Below are 26,335 nucleotides of genomic sequence, written 5' to 3' on the forward strand. Positions count from 1 at the left end.
TGACATTAGAGACTTGTTTGTTCTGATCACTTGTACTGCTACCCTGAACTCAAATTTAATGCTCATTTCAGATGCAACAAGGAACATTATATGCTCTACATGACACATATCTACACAAATACACTGTATAAAGCCTTTGCTGATATCCTTAAATAACATTAAAATAATGTAAGTACAAATTCCTGTAGCCTACTTCCCTCAATTGTAAGTTCACCCTTTCCAGACTTGTCGCCCACCCCACTACCTCTGAAGGCTGATAAGAATGGGACACAAAACATGCTAGCAGTCATGCTGTTTGTTAGAAGCAATTAATTTCTTAGAGGCCTTCATTCCATTCAGGGTAAGCTTTTGTGCTCTAAATCCCACTATTCTGAGCTTCTCTTGTGCCACATAGGAGGGTATGAGAGAGTGGAGGATCGGAAAAGAGAGGGAGAGCCCGAGACAGAAGCTTTGGATGACAGATTATCTTGGGCCAGTTAAGCATGTAATTGCTCAAATGAGTTAAAATCCTTTCAAATATCTGTCTCTGCACCTCATCACACCACTTCATACACTCAAATATTTGACAATTGACAAAGATAAACCTAAAAGGGGTCTTCAATAGCCAGCTGCCGAGAATTTTTTTTTCCAGCTAAAGGAATATTATTCACTAGATTTCTATACGTGCTGAAAAATAAATAAAATGCCATCATGCTGACTTTAATAAAACTATAGCGCTATTCTGGGTTGCTTACCACTGCAAAACAGAGGAACCCCCTTTGAAGACCTTCTGTCACCTTCTACTGTGATGTGGAGATGAACATGGAGTTTCACCATCAATGGTGCTACAACACATCTGAACAATTACGCTAAAGATCAAGTAGCAGCATGGATATGTTTTACATGGTGAGACAGAGGGATTGTTATACAGAGTAACAGACACAGCAGTCCACAGATTCAGATCTGGAGAACGAGTGTCTTCCTCCTGCCAAGCCTTTTTCACATAGCCACTGTTGCTCCAGACTAAGGCTGATGGATCCATGCCTTAGAGGGAGAAGCTGCTGCATGCCAGACTTCTGAGGGTCACTGAATGGACTGTTCTCTTGTGTTTTCATTTATTAATTTAATCAGTAGTCTAATCGCAGCTTTACAGAGAGTTTCCCCACTGCATCACATCAAAGCCTTTGATATGAATTGTATTGTCTATGGCATTTAGATGCAATTTGACAGTATTAAGATGCAATTGTTGCTTACTGTAGTACAATATGGATGAATGTGTTCTCTCTCTGTCAGGTAATCAGCTTCTATAAAAGATGTTGGATAAAACAAAGTGTGCATGATGGAAAACTAAATGTGATGAACATGATGGGCTGGAGAAAGATGGAGACTTTTTGCCAGGTGTATTTGGCCCTTGCCAAATGCCACCCTCAGAGCAGAGAGGGTGTCCTGCATTGCTTCCCTGAATGAATGCTAATGAGGGCGTGTGTGTATGTCTGAATGTTATTCACACCACATCAAACTGGGCCTGTAAAGAGGTGCAAAACTGGGGCTGGCAGCCTCCCAAACCAAAACAACCTGGAAGAATGTCAGACATTACATGTGCCTAGGACACAGTACATGCATGGATTATTGTAGAGAAAAAAAAAATATAGAGCCTATATTAACAGCTCAGCTGCCACGAAAAGGTGGAGCTGTCTCCTGGAAAACTGTTAATGTTTGTGTTAATAGAAAATGCTTAGCTCTTTAATTTTTAAAGCCAAATACCAAAAGAAAAATCATTAATAGAAATAAGCAGGAAATAAGCAGGAATGTGGTAATAATATTCAGTTTGGTGGCTTTAATACACATGACTAGATGTGTTGCTGTTTTTTGGATTCCTGTCAAAGAAAATAGGGCTTGCCTTTTTCATTAGAAAGTAGCTACACTCTTATTTACATAATTTGACATTAATTTAGAGAAATTACACAATGAGAGGACACCCTGCTGTGATGGGTTTCCAGGATTCAAAGCTCCTTAAAAGCATCTTTGAATTCTGTTCAATTTAATGGCACAGTCTTGGGTAACATTTCCTCAAGCACATGACAACACAAACTGGCAAAAGACAGAGGTATAACTGGGATAATAATGATAAATGTATGCTTTAGATATACATTCAACACAAAGAGTTTAAACGAAACTTTAACCAGCTTTTACCATGCACAACGCATGCAATGTAAGATAGATTCACAAACCAATTACAATCATTTAGGATGGTCTACTTTGCTAAGGTGAGACATTTTCTGGATTGTCTTCACATTCGCTGACAGTTGATGGGCAGACAAGGTCACTGGATGTACAAGCTCTCATTTAAAAACATAGACATGAGAGCAGAACTGGGGTTAGTTGGGTCTATCAGAGCTGTCAATCAATTAATGACAATTATTGAGCAAGGACGCCCGTGGGAGGTGAGAGAGGGAATGAGGGAATGAAAATGACCATGGGGGAACAACATGGGGAACGGGACGAATTATGGAGATTGGAAAATAATAACCAAAACTGAATGATATTACCAGCCCACACATGCAGATCGCTTACTTCCCAGTATGTGTAAAGTATGTCAATTGAGCACCATGACAGGGATTTGGACCTTGTTTTACTAATCAAACTATGAAGAAGAAGACATTCAATAACTTATTAGAATTCCTATAAAATACCAATGAGTTTTATGAGCTTAACTAAATTATGTGAGGTGTCAAGTGAGCCAAATTATTTCATTAGGAAAGATGTGGTTGGTGAACATGGCAGGTTTCACCACACATATAGAAACTTTATTTAGAGCAAACACTGCTCTAAATAAGGAGTAACTCAGAAGTGACACCAGACACTGTGTCCCACACTGAGAAGGTGCTGGTGCTACTGCTGTGCTCACACAAATGAATACAGGACCGAGTCATGCTTGGTCTAAACTAGGGGAGAAGAGGGAGAGAGAAAAGGGAGGGAGGGAAAGCGTTTTGAAATTCTCCAGCTGGCAGGCTTTAATTTTCCACCATTCTAATTAAAATGCAAATTAAATGTATAATTAGCAACCACAGTATCCGAGAAACCACCTTGTGTGCAGCCCAAACATATGGGGCAACCAGCGGTGGGCAGCACTGTCTCTAGGAGACAGGAGAAGTGGGTGGCAGGACTGGGAAGTGTTTGTCGAGGACGGAGCTACTGATCACGGGCTGGGCTGGTGACATGGGAGCAGAACTGTGCTTTAACCTGCTCCTCTCAGCTCAAAGCTCTCTAAGCTCTCCAGGCGCGGTGAGGCAGGGGAGCACAGCTCAGTTTACTCTGCCTTCACTGCCCATGTCACAGGTCATTGAATGTGTCACCTCAGCTAGGCACAAGTGCGGCGACCAGCACTGCTGGGGTCAGCTCCTCCAGATCGAAAGGTTTCTGACCAAAATTAACCTTTGCTGACTCTCAGATAATTAATTTTTCATTGACGGCAATTCTTTGTAAGTACAACACCGAACATTTCTTTACACAGTACCTTTCAGCCACTGCAACGTTACATGGTGCAGGTGTTTTCTAGCATTACAAGTGTAAAACTGATCTGAGTCTTGCTAAAATAGTTGGTGAGCTGAATAGCAACAAGCAGGATTTTGAAACAATAAAGTCGTACAAGACTGCAAGAAGTCAACTGAATTTGGAAATGTAAAACATCCACTGTTTCAGTTTGCTTTGATATTGCTTATGGGGGAAAAAAACAATAATAATCAGGCAAGGAAATTATGACAGGCACAAACTATAGTTGACTATTTTTTGTTTTCCAACACAAGTTAGAGCCAGATCACTGTGGGTCAGAGAAATGCTTTCTCCGAGGTGCCTGGCTTTTCCACTGACACTGCTGAAACGGCACCATCAATCATCCATCAGTTGTCACAGCCTGAAGCTAAGGTCAGAACAAATCCATGTCAAAAGAAAAGGCCACATCTTACCATGCGTTTTCGTCAGCTGGAGAGTCTGCCGGTGACACTGTGTCAAGAGACTGCTATCCCACTCTATAGTTCTTCTCTGTGACTGACTTAGTCGATGAGAAGGTCTCATATGACACCCCCATCCCCTTGTCACCTGAGTTGGACCACCAACTTCCATTACGCAGTTAAGAGTCTCGACTACAACATAGACTTATCTAGGAAGCTGTCAGGTGAGTTAACTCGCAAAGCTTTGGGTAGACAATTGGACGTGGCCTTGTGTCACGACTGACGCCATTTCCTCTGACATGCTGCTCTTTAAATGGCACTCGTTGCTGTTCAGAGTCCAGGATTAACACACTGTCATCAGTAATCACATGCAGTAAGAGCCATTCATAAGTACAGTATAGACATCAACTTGAAAAAGATTTCTTTGTATTAAAGAAATACAAACCAACCTACTTTCTTTCGCTGGGTTTTTTAGACTTAAGCAAAACTCGGACTAAACATATGGTGAGTTGATAATCAGAACACTGGATAAGCTTTTTACTTAGCCACATTGTTGGGATGAGACATCTTCCCATGCTTCTGACTGGGCTGACAAGTTAGACACAAAAGAAACCTTTCTGTAAAGATATCCTAAGTGCAGTGGTGGACAAAAAAGTCAAAATGATATATGGCTTAACCAAATTGACAGTCACTGTTGGACAAAACATGGCTTCTAAATATAATCGTCCATTGTTTTCTCCCCTGTAAGAAATGTTCTTGCTAGCTGTTTGGTTGTGCCACCTGTTGCCTTGTTAATCATGCTGAGAAGATACTCATAAATCATAACATTCTTCAATTAATCAAGCTGTCAGCTTCTAGGTGAGAGGTCATGCATGGGGGAGACAGAGGTCATCGGTGTGGTGTGAAAGGGTCATGGTTGTGTGGCATCTCTTATTCTTGGGAAGTGTCAGTAGAGGAGCCAATGGAACAAAGGAGAAATCAAAGTCCAAGGGACACGAGAAAGGGGGGTGGGGAAGGCGGCTGGGGCAGCCACACCAGAGCCAGAGAAAAGAACCAGGGTGCAAAGCATAAAGCCAGTCAAATTGACCTGTCATTACATCAAGAGAGCCGAGCCAAGCCGCTACATTATCACACTCACCATACCCTTTTAGATGACAGAGTTCCTGCAACTTACCAGGTTCCTGCAGCACCATATTTGCATAATTAACAAGTCATTCATGTGTCATTCATTTGACTTCAATTCATTTGTAGGAGACTTCAGATTAAATAACATGCACTGTATCTGGTAATTTCAACAGAGTGTCAAATGATTATTACTCTAAAAACACAAATTAAATGTCTATTACTAATGTATCTTGCCATTTTAAGATAAAGGATGATGAAACACATGCAATCATTTGCCCAAAACATTGCATTGTGGGCGCTTGCATGTCTGGCATGTGCCTCTTTAGAAATGCTTCAGGTTGACACAGATATGGGAATGCCGGTTCAACAATGGTGGCTTTACTGTAGCAGTCAGTGGGCTTCCAAAATGGCCACTAGCAGAACTGGCACTTTCCGTGCTTCAGTGAAATTGTTGGCTCCGTATAGTACAGTACAGAAAGAGACCGTTTGATGTACGGGTACTCAGTGGGGGAAGAAATATTCAGATCATTTTCTTAAGTAGCAACACCACACAGTGAAAGTCCTGTATTCAAAATGTTACTTAAAACTACAGCCAGCAAAAAAACACTCTGGCTATCAAACATAATAGTGCTCATTATAGACAGAATATTATACAATTATTAAACAATTGGATTATTATTCCTGATGTATAAACCTGCCGTAAAGCTAATTTTAAATACTTTGTATAAAGTTGGGTAGTTTTATTTGAAGCAATACATCATATTTCTAAACTAATTTTATATTTTGCTTATAAATTCTTAATTTGTAGTAAGTAAGTAACTAGTAAGTACAGCTGTGAGACAAATGTAGTGGAGTAAAAGGTACAATATTTCTCCCTGTAATGTAGCCGAGTAGAAGAATACAATCGCATAAAATGGAAATATTCCAGTAAACTACAAGTACCTCAAAATTTACTTAAGTACAGTACTTGCGTAAATGTACTTTTCACCACTGCTGGTACTGTCTTTGCTTGGATTTTTTTTAAGTGTCTCACAGACAGTCAAGGACAAGTGGCAGATGTTGTGAGCTGGATTCAACCCCATGAAATTGTGCCTGCATGATTTCCATCAGCTATTTAGCCTCTAGGCTGTCCCCTACAATACACTGCTGTAGCCAACTTTGTTATTTTTCCTCTTTCACATTGGTGTTATACTTGTAGGCCATTATTGAAAAAGCTCAGACAAGCCTTTAAAGATGAGGCATAGTACATGAAGGTTTAAGGTCTATAAATAAGCAAATTGTTATACAATACTTCAATTTATCTGTGTTTTCTTATTTTCAAAAGTATGATGCCTACTTTTGTCAGTGCAGTCATGTGAATTTATGTAGTAAATGTGAACGGACTATATTCCAACTATTAAAATAACTAGCAGAATAAATGCACCCTCTTCCCAACTCCGCAGCTCATGAAGGTGAATGAACATCGTACATTTCTTAAGAGTGTGGAAATTATTCTTACTTTCTCCCTATTTGCCCCAATCATTTCAATAAAAGCATGCCATTTGCAGATATATGCCAATCTTTTCTTGCGCCACACATCTTAAAAGCAAAGTACAAGTACTTTAACCCAACAACCTTAAGCACATGAGGTCACTCATTGCTAAAATTTACAACATCTGTGTAATTTCCAAGCTTAATGTGCTATACATCAAGGTTGAACTTTACCAAGCTCGACATGTCAATCTGCTCTATGTATTTCCCTTTGCATTAGTGAATTTGAATGACATTTATGTCTCAAATGTTGTTACCAGCCTGTCACTTCCCACTCATCCACCACCACCTTAGAATTTGCAAGTGATTTTAGTCATTGATTACAAAGTGTTTTGAAGTCTAATGCAAGTGTATCAGGGCATATTTAAAACATCTTTAATGAGTCCATGTTACCACTTAAGTCAATCACTGCTCTTTTGTTTAAATGGGAAAAAAATTATTCTCAGATTTGAGAGAGCCACAATGTCTATATATCAGGGCACACTTATGATTAAGTATGTAAAAATGTGAGAGCACTGTTTTTTTTGTTTTTTTTTTAACTAAAACACATGATTTTTAAATGTTTCAGATCAGCATAGGTTTGTAATATTAGAGAGAAAAAACAATGGTTATGTAGCGTTTCATACATTTAAACCATGCAGGGCATTTATGCACCATTGCCATCAGTGCTTTTTAACAGTTTGATTAAATGCTTTAATCAATCACAATCCCAGCCTGTTTATTAATCACTTTATCAAGCAGTTGATGCATTGCTGCTTTTAATGGACTCCATTTATTTTGATTTCTCCTCTCTTCATCTTATCGAAAGGGCTCTCCCAATCTGGACAGATAAAAAAGGGGATGCGAGAATGGCTGGCTGTAGTGGTGAGAGCTTAGACAAGCCAGTCCCTTAACTTCATTACAATCACTCTGCTCAGACTTAACCAATTTATTAGTGGCAATATGTGCCCTGGGCAATGGCTAGGTAAACCACATAGCTTAGCTCAGATAAACAGGCACCCATTCATTTGTCTCCTCAACTGACACCATGGTGATGTATGATCCTAAAAAGATTAATATCCCTGGGATTTATTCCCTCTTAGTCCCCGCAGGCATCTTTTAATGTTACACCTCAATGATCTAAGACTGTTTCTCAACTTCTATGTTGTAAGAATTGAGAGTAGAAATATAGCAGTTTGGAGAAATACTTCAATCCAGGCTGGATATAACTCTTGGTGTTGTTAGCACTAACACGGTTAGTGCTAACAACCATTTATTGCACAGAGACAAGGAAGCCTATTCTTACACTTGAACTATGAATGAACATTCTTCCCTCCCGTGGAGGCGCTGAAAACAGAAGCTTCTCTCACAATTGCATTTCAAGTTTCTGTTGTATTCAATAACGCATTCAGGTAGTCATTGAACCTGTCATGTTCTGGTCAGAAATGACCACAATTAGCAAACAATCCATCTCCTTTTAAGCCCCCTCCCAGCCAACCCCACCATCACTACCACCATAGCCTCTGGTTTAGATTCACGCATAGACTTTCTGTCTCATCCATATTTCCCCCTGTCTGGCCTTCAGCTTCTCCTCTTCTCTCCATTGTGTGCTAAAAAGCTATTGTCTGCATCATCTGAAACTCTGTTCACTGTTACGAGGCAGCGGTGAAAAACATGAGAGTGCACAGGTTTGGAACGCTGAATAGAAAATTGTACTTAAGTGGTCTTCTCTTGCCCATCACCTCTACCCTCTACCCTCCTCCACATGAGAAGGGCTGTTGGGGTGGGCTGGAAGGGGAAGCCAGCAGGGCAATAGCAAACTTGAAAGCAGCCAACATTTGCAGCACTCTTGAAAAACAAGCATTTCACACCTGAAGCCTTTCATGCAGGGCCTCGAGGCATCCCCTTCAAGGCATTTAATTGGCTATTGCTTCAGAGCTCGTTCAACGTGCCCATTATGGTGAGGCGACAAGCAGCCAAGTATGTCGAATGAAAAGGGTCCTTCTCCCAGATGGGCCTAGTGGTATTAAAAACTGCCCGATCACTTCTTGCTGTTGACTGGCAGAGATAATTCAGACATCTACAAATACTTGCAATGAAAAGAGTGAACTGTTTAAGATAGAGAAAAGACTGGCCTTCACGATTTCTTTCAAATACAGTACCCAGTCAGAAAGATTAGAAGATGTAGAGATCATGTTGTGATACTGATGTACATATGATATACAGCAAAGCACACACAGCATAGCACTACTTTATTCTACAACAGATAGCCGTCGTAATAAATGACACTCAACTTCAGCAGTCCTGTTTATCAATGATGACAATTGAACAAGCTGTGAAACGTTTCCTTGGTTATTGTCAACTGGTGAAAACAAAAATACCCTGCAGCATGCCTCCACACATCAGACACTTTGATCACTTACGGTTTTTGAAATGAAGACATTTGTGGCTGTTCTAAACATATATTTCATGCTTTAATCTCAGCCCTGGGACGTAAGGCTCTAGGACATGATGTTCCACTTTTGTTTGGCAGTTCTACCTTAAAGATATGGTCTTTTCCCTTCCCTGTGCCATCTGCCATCTGAAGTTTCACCCATATCAGCCTGAGGCATTGGAGCCCTCATTGGCAATGTTTTTGAGGGCACCCTGACTCCCCATGGACGAACAGCCTTGGGGGAACCAGATAAAGTAGGTGTTTAGTCTCTGTGCTGCTGATGAGGAAGGGATTGGCTTTGAGCTGGGTTGGGACTCATGGGAAATCTGGCGTGCAAACTAATTACGTTGTGCTGCCAAACTGCCTGTGATTACAAAATGGAGAGGCAGCGAAGGTGGAGCTTAGACTTTATCAATTGCCCTACTATTTCTTTTTTAAAAGAAAACAGATAAAGATAATGAGATTATTTAACAAGATGCTCTTTTTTTTTGAATGACTTGTTGTCTTAATTTTATAACGATTCTAAGAGACGGATGGATGGATTCTACATAAAAATTAATAAAAAGTTCAATGAAGAAAAAGAAAATAGACCATCATAACCCTCTGATCTAAAAGTTGTTACCTGAAAAATCTGAATTCTCAGGATGGTTCAGTAACAGCAAATACCTAATTACTTCTACCACATTTCCCCACCTGTCACACTTTTGGAGAAAGCCACTTAAAAACAGGTTAGTTCACAAATTATCTGCTATATTCGTATTAACACCTCAGCTGGTGGCACAGACAGCCCCTGATGATACGCACCAGGCAAATCATTAAAGGTCCAATGGGCTACTAGTTTACTTCCCTCATCATGGACCAAATCAAATTTCAGGCTCAATATCTGAATATTTTTACCAAATCACTTTATTAATACTTTTTAGTGTGCTTTAATGGATTAAAGTTTAGTTTAGATTATACAAATATTTGCATACAGTTACAGATTTTACCCTAAATTTAAAAGCTGAAAATTCAACATTTGTAGTGGTAATAGAAATAATCTTGGAGAAACACTGTATTTATATATGGGGACCACTCTTTTTTTTTTCTTTTTTTTTGCAAACACTAGTCATCAAAATCATCATGAGAAATGGTGTTGATAAGAATTTTGCAGCTAAGAACAGCTCTCCATTTTCAAAAATCCTCGTGTTGTCAGGACGCAGGTGGATGGTTTCAATAAAGCAGAGCAAGGATGTTTAAAATGGGAGATAAATCTTATTATGTTGCCTCCATTATTTTTATTACATTATGTTTCATTACATGTGAATGTGCTTAGCAGATGTCTCAAAGCATTGTGACTTACATAACTTATATTTTAGCTCATAACCCATTTATACAGCGGAGCATGCCACCAACTCAGATGAGGAACATTTGTCAAGGATGGAATGACAGCACACAATGAAGCAATATCATCCTTTAAAATAACTTCACTTATTCTTTCTTTCTCCCTCACTCATTCACTCGCTCACTCTTCTCTCTCTGATAGAGGACTCGGCGTCTTGTGGGTTAAAAGAAAGGAACTGATTTTATAAGGCAACTGTAGGCGCAGTCATGGATCTAATCATCACGGGGGGATGCCGGTAACATCAGTCAGTGACATGGAGCAACATGATATCAGACACAGAATAGATCACTGTCTGTGTGGTATACATAGCACCACTCTTCCTGAGACCTCATCCTTCAAAGGGGCAAACTGGTTGTGGTTAGGGAACTGAACTTGGTACGAGAGGGCCGCAGGTTCAATATCTCCAGTCAGACACTGAGCAAGATACTTAACCTGAGCTGCCTCAATGAACATCCCAACTAATAAAAAGATGGCATATAAAATGTCAGCACAGCGCTGGTAGATAGTAGCACTGCAATAATAATAGATTTATATACAGCAGGACATATTTCCTTAAATATGTGCATAACATATAATACATTCAACTGCTACAGGAATTAATACTGATTGATGAATAAAGTAAAGACATAAAGACATTTTTTTCCTAGGGTTATTTATTCTTATCTCACTTTGTTGTCAATGTGTTTCATGTTTCATCAGTAATCTTAATAGGTTTTATTCCTCCTTTGTTACTGAGATCATTTAGTTATTATAAATTAGCTTTTTTATTTCATTATTTTGTCATATGTCTTGTTTTATTCTGTGAAGCACTGAAGCTGCATTTATGAACGATAATAATAATACAATTTATTTATAGAGCTCTTATCTGTTATTGTTATTATCATGTAAACTACCTGTCTGGTGGATAAACCCTTGAGTAAGGTATACTCTCTCGTCTGTACCTCGGTTCTCAAGTTTCTGTCCAATGTTCACAGAGCAAGGGAAGAAAATCAATAAACCAACAGGACAGCTAGTCTCAGAGGATTTCTCTTTGGATTAAGAATAGAGTAAAAAAGAACAGAATGCAATACTGAGATTGCATTATGACATTATTATCAAAATCCTCATTGATTACTGATGTGTAAAAATAAAAGGTAATCCTACAAGTAGTAATTGAAACAAAATCCAGCAGCTCACTGTTCGACTGGGAATGATAGCCAATGACATGACATTAAGCAACGTGAGACAAGGGGCAGTGGTTTAAGTGATCTGGCAGGCGGTACGATGCCCTCCTGTCAGGATCGATCAGTCCTGCTGAAATTTAGAGCAACACTCTAAATTGGTCTTAATAGTGTGTTTCATCCTCCAGTCTCCTCCACACATTGACAGGGAGCCAGTGTCCTTCATCACGCCAGGTTCCTGCCCTCCCTTTCAATCTGGGCATACCACTGATCTCTGCTCTCTGAGGAGAGGGAGCAAATTGGGCCAGGGGCACCCACAGCATCGAGTGGCTTACATCCCACCTCAAATAGTCAGGGAGGTTCCCCTTTTAAGGCGTTAAAATAGCCTGCAAAACAAGTCCCAAGCCCCAACTGTGTGCCAAGCACTTTTCTGATCAAAATCCACTTCTTGAGTATGGGAATTATCAAATGGCATGGAAGAGCATACATAGAGTCAGCAATATGAACTAACTGTGTATATGGCAGAGGCTTCTCTCAATCTTTAATGGGGCAGACCCATAAGGGGCACAAAAAAGAAAAAAGAAAAAAAAAAGCCTCCATGCCCCTTTCCCACTCTGTTGGAAAGTAATCTGCTTACATCATTAGGCTAAGCTTGCTGAAACAAATTACCAGATGTTGTGTTCCTTTTTCTCTCGTCTTTTTGTCAGCATTTTAAAATACTCACCGACCATTTTTCCTCACTAGCGCCCCCTCCTCTCCAACACCTCTACACAATAAGGCCATTTGCAAATAACAACAATTGGAAAAAGAAAAGTCCCTCTCGCTATTCACAACCCCTATCTGGTTCTGTCCACGTCCTTTCATTTTGGGGCGATCCAGTCATGAAGCGGCTAACAACCTGAACAGAGAAGAAGAAAATACCAGGAAAAAAGACGAATGAACTGAAGCAATTGAGGTCCCCCACCCGTGGTTGCACTTGGTAAGGATTTTTGAGGGTCTAGTTTAGCTTATCACATTATAACCCATTTAGAGATAAAGACATGTCCCAGTGCTTATTATAACGCTGTAGCATGCTGAGCATGCAAACACATATTTCAATCCGCCTCCCTTTTAGATATTTCTAAGAGCCAATGTAACATTAACTCCAAAGTCAATAGAGAAGAATTAGGCAATGTGTGCAATGTCCTTGAAAACACTTTTAAACTATAATATTGGTATTTACACTTGCAATTCTGCATTATTTCTAGAAATTATCAAGAAACAAATAATGTTGTTTTTGTAAATTACTTATAAAATTTGGATTTAATATTGAGAATATTAAAAAAATCTAAGGTTCTTCAAATAATAGATGAAAGATTAAAGTGGCCATAATTATAAAAGATACTGCTTGTATTGATTCAGCTCATTAAAATAATCATTCAGTGACCTTCTGTTACATTAATCCATTGTATAATCATTTAGTGGAGGTTATTATTATTATTATTATTATTATTATTATTATTATTATTATTATTATTATTATCATCATCATCATCATCATCATCATCATCATCATCACACTTAATAGTTTCATCTCTTTTACGGATACCATTCTGTTTAGATTAATTTTGTATTTTAAATTTGTCTTTCTTGTGGGTATAAAATAATTATACTACAACAAACTGTGTATATTTACAATTCTTACATTGAATGCAAGCTCGTCATTTCATCTAAACTTCTTCCTTGTCAGTGTGGTGGCAATGGTGGTAAACTGGAGAATTCAGTCTTGACAATACAACCTGGCCTTACACTGTATGGGACTTTTAAAGAAAACGGTGTGCAACAAAGCCGAAAATACTGCCCGCCTGGCCCTGACCTTTTTTTCTTGACAAATAAAAGAATACATAAACAGATATATACTTTAAAATCAAATTGCTAGTGTATTTACCTCTTATCAACCGCCTGGCAGCAATTGTGATTCATAGCAGTCATTTAAGTGATAATGCACTCATTCACTACACTAACAAACACATACCTCCTGGTTATCTGTGCGTCAGCGTCGTTGCAATGCTGGTCGCTAAACAGGAGGCAGAAAACTCAAGATGGTGTTGATTGATAAATTGACAGGTTAATTTTCAGATGGATAATGAGAGTAAGACCCTGAAAGATGGTAGAGAGAAGTCTCTGGCCCTTTGCTCTACCTTGGATGCAGTGCCATCTATCTATTACTGGCAGAACCGCAACTAGGAGCAGGTACACTCAGGCCCTGCCAAATGTTTGCACCATTTAGGTTAAAAGAGGTCTCAAGCTCTATATCTGGAAGTCCTTGTTTTATTCCTTCAGAAAAACATTAACCATAGCTTCACAGAAATTAGAGCACATTCAATTTGCACCATGGCTTGTAGATCTAACTATTAAAAAGAAACTACAGTGGATAAGACTTCAGGAAACATTTTAACATCTGATTCTGCATAGAAATATCATCTACAACTAATTTGTATATGATCTACAAATAGTTGTTATCAATTCTAATTTTAAAGACAAAATCTATTGTGGGTTTTACATGTTCCTAACTCTTAGTGTGCATTCACAAAATGTGCAACTTTTCCACATATTTCCACATAGTTCATCATTTCTGAGACTTCTTTTTGACATATGTTAGACACAACCATAGTTTATAATTTTGGACAATACTGTAATTTTCTATGGTTGCAATTAGCAAAATTGCTTCATTTTTTTTTAACTAGACAATCCAACTCTGGAGCTTAATTAGAGGGCAAACTGTTAGAACGGAAGAGAAGGTTTAACAAGAGGTTAGAAAGGTTTCTATATCTTACACATTTCTACTGCTTGTCACTGCAATGTGCCAAGTCTGCAAGCACTCTAATTAAGTCTCCACCACCGTTACTCTATAGCTATTCCCCATGAATCAGCATACAATGTAATGCTAATCAAATGCCACTATTTCAGACCTAATGCCCATTATTTCTATCTTGTCTACTGTACCTATTAGTGAATTTGTGTGCAACTTTATCTAATAAGGCACGGATGTGTGGAAGTGATTTGACATTGTAAGTTCAGGAAAATGATTCGCCAACATGTCAGGATGACAATGACAACAGAACCAGAATTACATTTTCTGAACATGACCATGTCTCAATGAATTTAAGCAAAAACTGTATGAAAACTGCAAATCCTTAATGAAATTACAAAATTAGTTTAGTTAACTTCAGATAAATTGTTACTATGGTGACTGAATGCAATTATTTTCCTATATTGCAGTACAACAGGACAGAAAGATGACCCAATTTAATTTTTTTTTCATTGGCTCTTGTTTGTACTGAGGCTTCAAGAGACCCTGGTCTCTTTTGGATATGCCTCAATTTAATTTTCTGGAAACTCGTTCTCTTTTCTGTCTCCCAATAGTGAGGCAATGGGAAAACATTTCAAAATGTATAATTTATCTAATAATTAATCTGAAAACACAATAACTCTTTTATACTGAATTTGACAATTTCATGTATTTATTAACTGGGGTAATGTTACGTTCCTCTTTTTTCCTATTTTACCCAAATAAGTTTAATATTCTGTCCGGCCTTGAAAAGAACACACAAGGAGGAACAATTTACATGTAGCACAATAACAAAGTCTCGCTCTCTGTGCAAGTGCTTCAGTGAAGCAGGAGCGGCTCTGTTAGTACAATGTTTGATGATATGACCACGACCATGAAAGAGGACAACACTCTCTGTGTTGCCATGGATGCAAAATGGGAGCAAACTACAACTTTGTTTTCTGTATATTTGATAGATATAGGCATAGTTTTTCCATGTATTCAAACATTAAAATAGGTTGCTGCTATACTAAAACACAGGTCTTGTCCACAGTTTTAAAAAGATGACAGTGTGAAAACTGCTGGTAACACCTCACAATCTCGTTGATCTAATTTATAATGCAAGGGCTCAATGCAAATCACATCAAAACTAATTAAACAAAAGTATGAAAAGACCCAAACAAACTGCAGAACAATTTAAAATTCTAGTATGCACAGCAACAATACTGTTCCACCACCATTTTCTTAAGGTGTGTTTTGTCCCGCATTGTTGAAATTGAGAGCAATTGTGATGAGAAGAATTATGGCTTAGGGTGTCATTGTATTGCTGCAAATGCTGTTGATTACCAATAACCACATGGTCACAACTCGGGGTGCTTCACTCCTCTTATTCATTTGAACAGTGTTCTGAGTCCTGACAGACACCACAAGAACGAAAGGGAGGGTGCAGAGGACAAATCTTGGGGGATTCACCCGATCTGAGGCTCCAAAGCACCCAACAGCTTGATCCTGTGTCACTCTGAGGGCATGGCTTGGCTCTCCCTTGATTTGCCTTTGAAATCTAAACGTTTAATTGTGGTCTATGAAAAGGGTTCAAGCAAATGAATGGTTGAAGAATATGAGCGGAGGGAGGGGCTATTTCATAGTGTCAGGCTGTAAAATGAGTATACATAAAAAGCAGGAGGGAGAAAAAAAAATCAAGAGGGAATAATGAAATTAGGGATGGGGCGAGAGAGAAAGAGAAAGCAGGGGCTGCAGAACTTGAAGCACTGACCCCTATCGTCCATGGTGAAAAGCAAGAGATTAGAAAGTGTTTCATGCTAATTTCCATGGAGATTTCTGTAATTTCTCAAAAATTACTTCTTCTCGCTTTGATTTGTCCATACTGCCAGGCCCCCTGCTAGTGTTGTTGGGGTGGTCTGCTCTATCATGCCTCTGCTCTCATGGGCCCCTTGATGGCCCCTCGCTGCGGCCAGCCGTCGTGAGATTACTGAAGCGGCGTTGACGTCTCTATCAGCTCGCGCCACCGTCATGCCCTCTCCCAACCCCCCACCATCACCCGATCCCTTTCCCTCCGCCTAGCTTCCTTTCTGCCCACCCACCACCAACCCGCCCTCAGTGCAAACGCTCACAGATCTGTCAGATGATGGCTTCATTGGTTCGCGCTGCTCCCTGCAAACTCATACCGGCTTTTTTACACTCCCTCATCCCGTCCTCTCATCCCTCCTAGAAACCTGCACCACAAGAAAAATCTCTGCCCCCCTCCCATTGTAGACGGTTTCACCTTTTGCTATCCCTCAGCCTTCTCTCTCTGCCTCATCCTGGTTTGTGCTTCTGCCTGCCACATGAAAGGAGAACCAGGGGTCACAGAGCCACAGGCATGGAATATAAATGCAGCCAACTGCGTGGCAGTATGGGAAATCAATCCTCTAAAGATAGCTCCATACACTTCATGAACCCATCATCAGTCTCTGATACATATAGTAATATATAGGAATTTTTGCAGCCTTTTGTGCATTGTATACTGCACAGTACAAACTACTGTTTGCTGTTATGTATTTTCAACTTTAGTTTTCTTGACAACTTATTTTTTAACAGAATTTACAATATATAGTATTGAAAGATAATATTCAAGTACATGATGTATATGAGTGATTTCCAAGAAAAAAAAAATTCTTTAAAAGATGTCTCTTTATAAAGTATTAAAAAATGTATGCAGAATGTACATACATTTCCTTAACGCAAGCTTAAATCTCCCCTTCTAAGGGCCAGTCTGTGTGCGTGTGTGAGCGGAGTAGTGAAGTAAATCTGCAAGAAAAAATGTCAGAGAATAACACTGTGGCAGAAATATGTAAACAACTTTTGTTGGAGGCCCTGAGCTGAAGATTCATGCCAGCATACACAGGTGATGCTTCCTGCAATATGTCGTAAATCTACTCAACTTTGTCTTAAGCATCTGTGAGGCAGTTGGGCTGTCTGGTGGATGGCGGTAAGAAATATCTGGCTGAATGATTAAAATAAACAGACATGAAACGGAGCAGCAGCAAAGCCATTGTTATGAATTCTATAAGTCTTGAGGGACGAATGGGAAAACTAGTGTGATTGCAAGACACCGAGGTCTGCGGCGGGGTTCGATGGCTCCGTGTGGGGGCGACTGGATCTGGTTGCTTAGCATTAGTATTAGATAAACACTCTGTCGGAAGATGTCAACGTCTCCATTAATGCCAGAGCTGCCACACAGGCTGTGCTTGAGTGACACAGTGTTTTGTGGAGTGTGACAGGGCTTGTAAATGCTAACTCTCTCTGGCTGCATCTCCGAGCCTGGTGGAGCCAAACCTTGGCGACACCTGGGAGCGCAGAGGCGCTACACTCTGACACTCTGTGGAGATGACACATGTTGTCCTCTTGTCCTCATCTCGGGGACAGCACAGCATTTACTGTACTAAACACATTAAAATTAATGATATAATAATGAATTCAGGGTATAATTGCTATTATTATTTTATATTCAGTACTGTGTTAACTTCATATTTGAATTTAATGAACAATGAGTTTGAGACATACTATAGGGCATAAGTAGAAGAGAACAGGCTTAAATATCTTTGCTCACATCACTCTGTACCAACCACGAGCAGATTAGCCTCATCTGGAAGTGTGGCTACCCCAAAAGGCTTTTCCATAGTCTTTACAAACCACAATATGGAAGCTGTGTGTTCAGCACAAGTATAATGCACTTAAAGCCTGCCACAAGTACACATATCCAGCCACACAATGAGCAGGATATGGGTTTTTCCATGCTTTCACAAAGTGGCCAGGAGTTTTCCAGTCAGTAATTATGCAGACAGGAGTATTCCAGTCAAAAATATTATTTGATTTTTTTTCTAAAAAGCTTGAAAATTTACATGGAGCAGGTTTATGTTCACATTTTTGAATTAGGAGAGCCGTATGCTTATCACTGGATAAAAAAGTAACATGAAAATGTCCACCAATACGTATATAAATACAAATTACTTTACAAGAATGACCATGCTACAGTAGAGTGCTCAGCCAGGGACCATTTATTTATTCTCTAAACCTGTAAAGATTTCCTCATGATCAGATGTGTGTCAAGAAAAAATGTGGTGCGCAGAGCAATATGAACAAAACTATAGTTGTATATGAAGTTCATCGTATATTTCATCTTTTTCTCCAAGACATTTTGCAGTTGGAAAGGTTGAAATTTATCAGCCTGAGAAAACAGCATGGAGAATTAAACTGCCTTGAGCTCAATAATACTGGCCATCTAGGAGCTGCTGAGTTGTTCTGTAGGCTGGAGGGCTGGACAGTGTAGTGTACTCTTCCCCCTAATGCCCTGTCCATTGATCTTTCCCGTAACTACAGCTCCCCACAGAAACCCACACAATCTGTGCAGAGGAGTGCTCCTAGGCACCCCCCACTTCAAAGGTGCATATTTACTCTTAGAAATTTAGAGAAAGTGCAGCTGTGGATGCATCCTCCAACCTCAATCAATGATAGGGCTGGTCCTTCTGACCCCCACGCCCCACCCCCACCCCGCTGGCTAATAAAGTGCTTCTTAGGCTCTGTGGTTTCCCTGGAAGCCTTATGGGGTTGGTTCAAACTAGCACTTAGGTTTGTTTCCATTGTCTCTTCTCGAAAATTGATTTTTAGAGAAATACTTATCCTGTTGCTCAACAAAGTTCCAGAGTGAATTACAGTAGAAAGTTTTATTTTGTCCCTGATTTTATTTTATTTGTGGCATTTAATAACAAACAAATAACAAATAAATCACCGACCTCTGCAGAGCCCAATTATAGCATGAGGCTGAACCACATGATGCTCTGGACACAACTTTTTTTAAAGTAATTGACATTTTTCCTATTAGCAGAAATCTTTTACCTTAGCTATAACCTCAAGCTAGGAAAATGAAAACCTGACTTAAGTATTTTTAACCCACATTCTGGCAGGGTGATTAAGAAACAGAACTGAACAATTTAGATGACACATTAAAAAAAATCCAATAACACTGTAGTGCCCTAAAAATAGTCTTCCATTTAAAATTAGCTTTATTTTCAAATTACATAAAAATAGATGTTACTGTGTCTTTAATTAGCATTTTTCAAATAATCTACATATGCATTGTGTCTACTTAACATGTCCTGTTTTCCTGTCTCTGACAAATATATTTCATGCTGGGATGCACATTATCATAATTGTCATTCCCAATCTTCAAAAACAAATGTGTATTAAGACAGTAGCTAAAATAGGCCTTCTGCTGAAAATCAGACAATCAAAATCAAAATCTTTTGTAATTAAGCACAATGATATTCTAATTACCGATAATTCAAACTACTCCATGCTGCTTCCTGTCCCCCCTCTGCAACAATTAGAAAAATATATGTCAGCTGTGATTTTTCCTTTATTTCACTTAAAAGTGGCGCAGTGGGGGATTCATTCAAAAACAATGACATTTATAACTCTTCTCTGGAAGAGCTGTATTCATTCTTTACTCAGCAGGAAAACCTATGTTTCAAGTGACTGGAGTAAAGGTCAAAGTGATTTGCATATCTGCACAACACCGTAAAAACTTTAAAGTAGAAAGTCTTGACAATGTAGCATTCATTGTGCACAAATTATGATTGTTACAGTAAAAAAAGTGTAATTTCCACCCAAGAAGTCCTTTCTCTTACAGTCTCATTCATGACTGCACATGGATATAATTTTGCATGATGAGCTACAGTAGCATGAAAACTAGTGACCTTGTGACTACATTGTTTGACATTCATCATTTGATCATCACTCTGCAGGTGAGTGCCTGCCTAACCAGCCTTTTCTTTATATTGTTGATTGCATTCTTCAAGTCTGCCACAATAGTGTTAGCTCTGAAACAGCAGGAAAAAAGTTGTCATTAATCCTAACTTGTTTGGACTCCTCACGTTGACTCTCCCACACATCTCTTTTTCTCCCTTTTTTCCCACTCACAGCACATACTATTGCTCTCACTCTCTCTGCCTCGCTAACATGTTGACAGCAGTTTGTTAGTAGGTATCAGTTTTCAGTGAGCAGGCTGAGAAGGAGAGAGGGATGTGGTAATCATCTCTATCTCCGGCTGCTTGGCAGCGTTCCCCTCGGCATGCTGGCAGACACTTGCCATTGAGCAGCTGTCAGGCAGAAAGGGTGTGGGATGTGGGCTCAAGCTACACAGGTCACGGTCATTTCTTTCCAAAAGCCACTGAAGCTAAAACCTTAAGTGGCATTTGAGCTACCTGCACTGTCAGTTCTGACACTCACAACACTAACAAGGAGACCACCGGTAGAGAGTCAAACTCGATTATGCCTCCCTGGTGGATTTCCTTAATATAGCTTAGCTACTGCCAGGCTTGTTTTTCTAACCGTTAGAAAGCACATGCTTTTAACATCATGAGAGTTGTTCTGCAGATGTGTGAAGTAAAATTTTAACAGATATAACAAGCAAATCCAATCTATATATAACTCTATGCAGAGTGAGAAAGAATAGTCAGTTAATCAATTTTAATGTATTTCATAAATTGTCAGCATAATGTAGATAGTTTATATTGTGAAAGGGGGGCTAATTATGCTGACCTTTCTGAACTGTTTACTGCCTGACTTTCTAAAAAACAGTTGAGAAGTGAAGAAAGGTTGTTTAATTAAGAGACAGCCAGGTATTTAGTTTCACTCAAGAGAAGAGGTAAGACTTGTTAAGTAGTGAGTGCATGATATTCAATTTCTATCATTTTTGTATAGTGGTAATTCTGATTGATTTGTTATTTATTGTGAGGCACAGTGGTGTTAGTAACACTGAGCTCATGGTACACAGTCATGCAAAGCTTTAATTGTTTTTTTGTTTTGTTATTGCTATCTCTGCACTGTTAACACATAAATAAAACTGTATGCAACGTATATGTATGGTAGAAAGTGGTGTGCTGATTCATTACCAAGTGAAAGCAAAAAGTGAAATAAAATGATTTACACTTCAAAAATCAATGTCATTTCTCAAAGATGTACAACACGTACTACTGTTTTTCTTACATACCAGAATAACAGTCATTCCCTTATCATAACAGTTACTAACAATTATTCTGCATTAATTCAAGGCTGTCTTTAATTCACAAACCAGAACCCCTTAGTTTATGCTGAATTATTTGTAAACATAACTAATCAGCAAAAAAAGCATCAAGTTCCACAGAAAGGTTAAAACTTTAAACAAAACTGTATGGAAAAGTAGTCTGACTTCCACGGCTGCAAACTGAATTGTGCTTGATAAGTTGCAGGCACTCACAACCTGGACTTGTGATCTTTAGAGTGATACCCTCAAGTTCATAGCAACAAATAGACTCAATCACTCAGGGAGATCCTAAGTCTCTCTGTTGGCCAATTACTGCTTTTAAAAAGCCTGGGGCACCCTGGAAACTTTGACTCCTCGAAATAAAGACCAATCTGAGAGAGAAACATTGCAGCTATTAAAATCTTTATAATTCTGAAAATCACAAGTGATTTGTTTTGCCCCATGGCTTGTTCCGATACATCCTTGCTGCTATTGCAAAGGGCATGGGGTGACTGCAATTGAGGAGAGCAAGCTTATTTTTACAACTAAGCTTGGAAAAAAGGGATGCCTTTTTTCTTCTTCTTTTTGAGTGCAAAAGGCAAAGATCTCCTCTGTGTCATAATTGCCTGAAGTTAGAGAGTAAAGGCTCTGGACTACTGATGTTAGTGTGGGCCTTTCATCAGGGGGGCTTGAGTCAGAGATGCTTTAAAAGATCATGCACTCTGGAGGATCAGACTCTGTTTTTATTTATGTAATAAAGGCATTTTAAAAGAGAGAAAAATGATCATCACTTATATACTGTTGCATTAGATGTTTCCCAGACTGGTGCTGTCATTGTTGGGTTTGCTGTTTTTGTTGATGGATAAGGCTCCCATTATTCAAAGCAGATTTACACTTTCTCAATTATTTCATTTTTGAACTTCAATTTTAAGTATGCTATACTGATTAATTTTGAGGATGGATGCCGAAATTAGCCTGCTTATTCAAACAAAGTAGAAGCCAAAAGTGGTAGAGAGGATCATGCAATTATGAGTAAAATCACTCCAATTAAACACTGCCATGTTAACTTTTAGAGAGCACACACTCAACATAATATAATTACAAATTGGGATCCAAAATGGAAAAGAAAACACCAACATTATAGAATGAAGCATTTACAGTTGATGGATTCTCAAAAAGCTCTTCTATCCTCTGGTGCTCAGGGTTAAGAATGGCACTCTTCTGCTGCTGCAACGCTCTCCCTCCCAACTGCATCACTCCCCATTCAGTAGCGCAAGCCCCTCTGGTACTAGACAAGGGCCCTGACTGAGGACGCTTTCATACTTCAGCCTCTAATCACCAGAGTATCCTTATAGTGTCGAGCTGATGGACGAATGGGTCATAGGAAGGATGTCCCAACCATAAATCAGACCACAGGGGTGACAGCACACAAAATAGGTGAATTGTCCTTGGGTTCGCGATGCTGGCGGCATCCCTTGTGTCACCGAGTCACACCACCCTTTTTATTATTTGGGAACGAGTCAAACGGATGCCCTACCAGCCATTCTGCCCTCCCCCCTTGTGTTTTTCCCTTAGTCTTCGAGCCTGGACCCTGCTATGAACTGTTTCCAGAGTCAGTTACTGGTGTAATTGAAAGTGCTTTGTCATCGCTTTCAGCCAAATACTGATGGATGTGAAGTTGAATGAGGTTTGGGTTTTAGTTATACGAGTGAGCCTGTGTGAGATTTATCACCAGAGGCTTAAGAGGCTACAAGGGACCATTAAAGCACCACCGCCGTCTACATTACAGTGAACTGTTCATTATTATTCATTAAAACAGAAGGCCTTTAATATGTCTAGTTTCCCATGTGAAAAAAAACAAAAAATTGTACATACATGTTTTTGATGACTGTTGGAAAACGAAAAACTGTCCAATTGCCCAGTTTTTACAGTAAACTCAGTCTGGTGCAATTAAATATGGATTTTAAAAACTGTAGGTAACATAAAAAAGTTGGTCTAGAAATTCATAAGCAATGACCTGAGAGAATAAATAGTTCAGCACTTTTTTCAGCAAAATCAAAAGCTCCAGTAAGCCTCTTTTTATTCCGTCATGTGTATTGTATAAATTCTTTGTTCTTTATAGCTTTGCACTGAGTTACACATATTCTCTATTACTTAGAGGTGTGTTACATTAAACATATACTCTTAATGTATATATACTCTAAACCACCTCTAAATCACCAGCAGTTTTCATATCTTTTCATAATTGGTGGGGTCTGTGGAAAACCAATGAAACCATTTCATTTCAATTCTGGATCGACATCCACATGCAAAGCGTGGGAGGTGTGTTAGTTCTCATTGTCTCCCACTTATTATAGGCTGCCCCAGCTGCCTGGGCTGTGAGGGCCTGGATCCTGGCTCACGTCCAGCTCGGCTCTGATCTGGGCCTCTTTGTGATTTGAGAAGTATAGAGCTTTGCTGGGCTGCTGTCCTAGAGCCATGTTGGAATGCAAGAGCAGTGGTGGAGGTGCAGAGGGAAGTGACCTCACTGTGTGATGTGAGCAAGAGTATGGGGCAAGAGTTACACACTGAGGTTGGTTGGATTATAAATAAAGTAGTGTGTGGTTTCTGTGCTGCAGCCGGGAAATTGGAAAAGGTGAATACCAGTGCTCACAGCACAGTTGTAAATGGTGCCCTATCCTAACATTGGTTCAAGGCTGCCAAGTTAGCACAGCCAAATAAAGTAGATTTCTACATGTTCTCAAAGATTTTGTTGCTCCATTGTGTATTTATGATTTTCTGAAAATTCTATTGTCATATTAATGATTGCTATTGTTGTGCTATTGTTTTGCCTTCTGATTAAATATTATTCTTTATTTCTGGGGATAGGTGGGTCACCAGCAAAGGGAAGTAGATATTCTAATGTTTGTTATCTCTTTTTGTTTGATTTATAAAAAAACATGTAAAAAATATAAGCACATTTTTTCCCCTTATTTTTTAACATATCTACCAAAATGTAAAAGGAGTCATTACATTGCCAGCTTTTTCTGATGATAAAATCTGTGAATGTGCTGACATTGTGCAAGAGCCAATCATGTGGTCTGCCGACTGCGTGTTAAGGGATACTTGTGACTGACCTGTCTGAGGCTGGTGTGCATGGGAGTCGTCTTGTAGTGCAGAGGAGCTGCAGTAGGGAACAAAAGACCAAGACCCCGCCACAGGCACAAATACCTGGGAGGAGAGACAAAGGCAACTTCACTTTAACAGGAAGCAAAGTGTCCAGGATAAACAGTGCTTACCTAGATGCACCATCAGTGTGTGAAACTTAATATGACTTCCAGAACATCCCCCCTGAAGAAGAAAATGTGCATGCGGACCACAGTGTCACTGCTCCGATAGTTTAGTGCTTGTTTTGGCACCATGTGTACAAGTTTATCAGCACCAGCTGAATTCAGTTACACCGAACATTTTATTCCTTGCAAACTAAATTAAACACATTTAATTTTCTATATGAAACATTTCATAATGCTAAGTGTGGATTCATCTCTCAAAAAGAAATCAATAGATATGCTATTGCCTATGGAAAAATTAGCATGGTAAATGAACATTGACTTGCAGATGGTTGGGTATGGGGCATCGCCGTGGCTCCTAACAAACAATTGATTAACTTGTAAATTCCCATTGCCCAGCTGTTATTCAGGCTGTTTACCATAAATAAAAGAGGGGGAGTAGAGAAAGGATCCAGATGCTTTGAGTGCTGCAGAAAGGCAATCTGTCATTGTTCTCAACTAACACTGATAGATGCTGCTTTAAATGGGGATTGGTTTTAGTTAAACATGACAAAGTGAGGGATGACACGCCATTGGTCACAAAGGTCTTTAGGTCCAGCAATGCCTCAGCAGTTGCTTTTTTCAGCCAAGACAACCTCTTGTCCATGTATCAGCTGCTAATAAAGGGGAGAAGTTGTTGGGGAAGGCTTTCAGGTTTGTTTGTTTTGCTATGTTCATGCTTAAGTTGAGAAATGGGAAAATTAACAAAACTTCCATGCAGACTATACCAAGATGACAGCCAGTGTGATTAGAGCATGATCTACTTCATCAAGACTAATTTCTGAACATTAATAATATTTAGAAAGCAGTATGATTCCACTGTGAATGGCTCACATTTGAAGTATGAGAAATCATCTCTGACTACAGCATCAAGTCAGATGTAAAGTTGTGTGTGGTTGTCTAACAAAGTTACTGTGGTGAATTATAGTGTACATAAACTAGAAAAATCATTAAGAAATTTGCAAAATTACGTTTATGTAATGAACCATATAGTATGTTGGCAGCAAACCAAACCAAAAGTTTTGACATCAGGTTAGAACATTAAATGCAAACATCTAAATTTAGTCATACAGCATGATATAAAAATTTAAAAGACAGAGTGTGGTTTGAGGATATTCCTGTCAGTGGAAGGTAGCATGGAAAGAAAAATCCTGTCTCAACCAGACTTCAGTGTGATGTCAGATTGTGAATGGTCCAGTATATCCTGCTTCTCACTGACCCAAAAATAACTAAGGGTGATGTAAAATGCATATGGGCCACTCTTCCAGCTGCAGAAGATCACATACATGTTCTCAGTAAAGGATTACATCAGAAATCTGGAAGGAACAAGATAAGCCTTTCTTTGGACTGGAGACTTCAGGCTGCTGTCCCCAGAAGTGATCTAGTTTCCCAGATGCGGGGGGGGGGGGAATCTACAGATCACCACTGAGGGATAGTTTAAGTAAAGACTTCTGCAAAACTCATCATTCACTGTCAAATAATGTAGAGGTAAAAATCCCCCCTAAAACATACACTCCTTTCATCTTCTATCATAGACTGTTTACTTTTCCACACATAAGACAGCCATCTCATAAGCTTGCAAAGATTTTAAGATTTCAGGGTTGTAATTTTAAA

At 39.2% G+C, this 26,335-nt stretch overlaps 1 long non-coding RNA gene across 4 annotated transcripts in view; it reads right to left on the reverse strand.

Annotated features, from left to right (window-relative positions):
• Nucleotides 1–26,335, reverse strand: part of LOC122874640 — a 101,638-nt gene that overhangs the window by 61,470 nt on the left and 13,833 nt on the right. For 2 of the 4 annotated variants that reach the window (XR_006377650.1, XR_006377649.1), the window contains exon 3: nt 24,530–24,623. This is a non-coding gene — a long non-coding RNA (uncharacterized LOC122874640). The other 2 variants (XR_006377651.1, XR_006377648.1) reach the window with 2 other exon arrangements.

The sequence above is a fragment of the Siniperca chuatsi genome, linkage group LG4 (assembly GCF_020085105.1).
Source record: "Siniperca chuatsi isolate FFG_IHB_CAS linkage group LG4, ASM2008510v1, whole genome shotgun sequence".
NCBI classification, from domain to species: Eukaryota; Metazoa; Chordata; class Actinopteri; order Centrarchiformes; family Sinipercidae; genus Siniperca; species Siniperca chuatsi.